The following is a 4,571-nucleotide window of genomic DNA, read 5'->3' as shown; positions in this document are numbered from 1 at the left end:
ATGCTAAACAAAACTAATAGTCAAGATATTTTCTCGTCCATTGAGGGACACAGCTCTGAAGGATTCTGAGACGCAGGGTTATGCTGCTGCCTCTGGGAGAAATGGACACTAGCAAACATAAATTAGGCCTGTCACTTTGAGGACATAGCTCCTCCCACCTGCCAGTTTTGCTTAGTGTATTTTTTTTTTATAGAATAGAACTGTCCTCTTCTTCTTTATTATTTTAGTTTATTTTGTTTCTTCAATTAACTTCTACTACTAAGATCTGCTCGTTTCTTCATGCCGAATAGAATTATTTCTTTATTATAAGGATTTATATAGAGCTGACAGTTAACACAGCACTTCACATTCGCAGCTTACAATTTAATGGCCCTATCTAGCATGCATACCCACACTGGGGCCAATTTAGACAGGAGACCATTAACCTTCCAGCATGTCTTAGGAGTGTGGGAGGAATCCGGAGTACCTGGGGGAATGCCACTCAAGCACAGGGAGAACATGCACACTCCTTGCTGATAGTGGCCTGGCTAGGATTTGAATCGGGAACCCCCAGTACAAGCACAGGGAGAAGAACATACACACTCCTTGCAGGTAGTGGCCTGGCTAGGATTTGAATTGGGAACCCCCAGTACAAGCACAGGCAGAACATGCACACTCCTTGCAGATAGTGGCCTGGCTAGGATTTGAACCGGGGACTCTCAGTACAAGCACAGGGAGAACATACACACTCCTTGCAGGTAGTGGCCTGGCTAGGATTTGAACTGGGAACCCCCAGTACAAGCACAGGGAGAACATACAAACTCCTTGCAGATAGTGGGCTCGCTAGGATTTGAATCGGGAACCCCCAGTACAAGCACAGGGAGAAGACGCACACTCCTTGCAGATAGTGGCCTGGCTAGGATTTGAACCGGGGACTCTCAGTACAAGCACAGGGAGAAGACGCACACTCCTTGCAGATAGTGGCCTGGCTAGGATTTGAACCGGGGACTCTCAGTACAAGCACAGGGAGAAGACGCACACTCCTTGCAGATAGTGGCCTGGCTAGGATTTGAACCGGGGACTCTCAGTACAAGCACAGGGAGAAGACGCACACTCCTTGCAGATAGTGGCCTGGCTAGGATTTGAACCGGGGACTCTCAGTACAAGCACAGGGAGAAGACGCACACTCCTTGCAGATAGTGGCCTGGCTAGGATTTGAACCGGGGACTCTCAGTACAAGCACAGGGAGAAGACGCACACTCCTTGCAGATAGTGGCCTGGCTAGGATTTGAACCGGGGACTCTCAGTACAAGCACAGGGAGAAGACGCACACTCCTTGCAGATAGTGGCCTGGCTAGGATTTGAACCGGGGACTCTCAGTACAAGCACAGGGAGAAGACGCACACTCCTTGCAGATAGTGGCCTGGCTAGGATTTGAACCGGGAACCCCCAGTTCTGCAAGGAGGAAGTGCTAACCACTACGCCACTGTGCTGCCAATTCTGAGAGTTTCACTAGTTCGCCAACTGGACCTAGAGACTCAGACCGGGTAAGTCAAATCCTGGAAGTTTCTCTGGAAAAAAAAAGCAGGACATTTTTGGTGTCTTGTACTTCATCCTGGTGGCTCAGAGTTCCTGTTAACGTGGCCGATATAATTCCAGGATTCCTGCAGGGACATGGGGCCATATATTGCACATGCGTTATATGATAACGAATATGGCGATAGGTTCTGTTCCTTCGCTCTTCGTGTAGTTGCTGTGTAATTTTACATGATACTGTCTCCTTATTGGTTGCACTGCGGCATTTTACAGCGACAGACACTTTTCATACAATTTCTGTTGTAGGCGGCCAGTCCAGCGGCGCATCATTTGCCTTTCTTAGCTCTACACCAATCGGGGTCGGGGGTATTACTGAGGAAATCTGTGGTGAGTATTCTGGTTCCTAGACGATGAAAAAAAAAAATGGGCTATCGGTAGATCCTCCAATTTCTCGTCCTAACAAGGCAAAGGAAAGGTATCCCACAGAATGAAAGTAATGACATTGCGGGATCAAGTTCGGTCATTCGGGCCCCATCGCCGATCTTGTCTGAGAACTTGCATGAGAGTTTTGGGTCTGATGGAATCCACTTTCGAAGCACTGTATTTGCTCAGGCCACGTCACATGACAGAGCGGGGTCAGCGCATGCTGAAGCGCACAGCGCGCAGAAGTCGCCAACTGTCTGCAGAGCCAATAGCTACAGACCTCCAAACTCCATGCGGCCTTCAGATTGGCACAACAACAGTGCGTAGAGAGCTTCATGGAATGGGTTTCCATGGCCGAGCAGCTGCATCCAAGCCGCACATCACCAAGTGCAATGCAAAGCGTGGGATGCCGCGGTGTAACGGACGCCGCCACTGGACTCTAGAGACATACCCCTAAACCTTGTGGACGCCTTCCCAGAAGAGGCGGAGCTGTTATAGCGGTCAAAGGGCAGAGCCAACCCAATGCTGAACCCTACGGACTAAGACTGGGATGCCATTAAAGTTCATGTGCGTGTAAAGGCGTCCCGATACTTAGTGTATATATCTGTCACTGGTGTCAGTGATCTCAGCAGCCTGTGTACACCGGCCCCGGTCTGTCAGTGACGAGTGTCGCTTTGTTTCAAGGAGGAGACCTGAGGGTCGGGGGTGAGAGTCCTGAGGGCCGGGACTCTCCAGTCTCTGTCCTCGTTTTTTTTTTTCTTTCAATGTGTCAGTGAAATGTGACTCATATCTACCTCCTGGCACTGAGGGCTTCCCCGACACGTATATATAGAAACCACAAATGATGTCATGGGGTTTCCTCCGATCAGAAAAACCAGCGTTGTCCCCCCGAGACCCGAAATTCCTCGAAACAAAGCTTCCTGTACCGTGTTGGGTTTTGTTACCCAGAAACAGAATCATCACCATGTAACAGGAAGTGTTCTACATTGAACAGCCTCAATCTCTGCATCAGTTAACCCCTTACTGTCCAGGCCAATCTTCACTGGCACTTTAACACTTTAAACACCCCCCCCAGCTTAAAACAACTTTGGTTATCATTGGCACTTTACACTCCCCTCCCCCATTAATACAATTATTCATTCATATAGCGCCAACATATTCCGCCTCGCTGTGCAATCGTTTGGACAAGACAAGTGAGAAACGCTGACAATGACCGGCGATCAGTGGAAAGAAAAGCATCCTTTTATTAACCCCTTAAGGGGGGGGTGCTTTTCACTCGCCTCATAGTTCTAGCCGACCTGTGACAATGAGACTGTCACAGGTCGGCTCAGTAGATCGGGAGGTGAGGGAACAGTTACCGGCGTTCGCTCACCTCTCGATCCTGTCACTGCTCTCTGCCGTGACAGGGGGAGGGGCTGGATTTCCCCTCCTCGCTCCGATCCTCCCGCGCTGACTGGGGGAGGGGGCGGGTACAGCTGGCTCTGCCTCTAGATAGGCAGAGCCAGCTGTCACTCACGCAGCTGGGCGGATCCCATCAACTACGCCGGGATCCGCTCCAGGTGCGGCGTCTCAGTATACCGCGAGCTGTAGCTCCCTATATACTGAGCTTAGGGTGATGGGAGGACGCTAGTTTGTGTCCTCCCGTTACCCTAAGGAGAACTATGAGGAAAAGCCTTAACCCCATAGTTGTCCTTTAAAACCCTCAAACGTGATATATTTTCTGAAAGCCGAGACCCTGTAGAATAAAATGGCGGCAGTTGCACATTTTTTATGTTGCACGACATTAGTGCAACTTATTATCAAACCCAAAAATGTAGTGAAAAATGCATTTATGTAAAATGTAGTGCCCCAAAACACAATATGAAACCCTTTTTTTTTTGGGTAAAATATAAAAGACGAGGTTACAACGAGTCAGTAAATACCCGACATGCCCGGGTTAAAAATTGTGTACGTCTGTGAAACTGCAACAAATTTCAGTACGCCAAAAAGTCCATAGACGCAGCCCCTACAGGTCATCAGTTTAGAGATACGTGTAAATGATGGCCCTAGAATGATTGCTCTCACTCCGGGGTGCGCGGCGATACCCAACGTGTAGCGAGATCGTCGTTTTCATACGTAGGCGCACCCGACATGTGTTTACATGACGACGCGCATGCTTGCGGGGGACTTTAAAAAAAAGTTTATTTTAATATTAGTTTTTAAACTTTTTAACTTTATTTGCTATCACATAGGGGGGATTACAAGCCAATATGTTATCACATGGGGGGCTTACAAGCCCCCCCCCGCCCACACGTGATAACATATTGGCAGTGACAGGTCCTCTTTAAGGTGATACTGGGGGTCCAAAAGCCCCCCTAGTGTCACCATTACACTCCAAATAAGCAGATCGCACTCCATTAGCTTATAGCTGGGCTTCAGGAGCCGACCAATGACAGCTCAGGGACCTGAAGTGATGCAATACGCGTCGCTCCCATGGAACGGGGAGGAAATCGGTAAACGGACATTCGCCGCTCTCCTCCCCAGCTTCCTGCCGACACCCGGCAAGCCGGTCCTGGGATAGTAGGAGTGGCAGCGGAGCCCGGGAAACAAGGCGGGGATGTGGCGGCCCAGTTAGCGGATCGGAGAGGCGATAT

Source organism: Nanorana parkeri, unplaced genomic scaffold (assembly GCF_000935625.1).
Source record: "Nanorana parkeri isolate BGI_ZX_2015 unplaced genomic scaffold, ASM93562v1 scaffold1354, whole genome shotgun sequence".
Lineage (NCBI taxonomy): Eukaryota > Metazoa > Chordata > Amphibia > Anura > Dicroglossidae > Nanorana > Nanorana parkeri.
Note: the sequence above shows the minus strand (reverse complement) of the source record.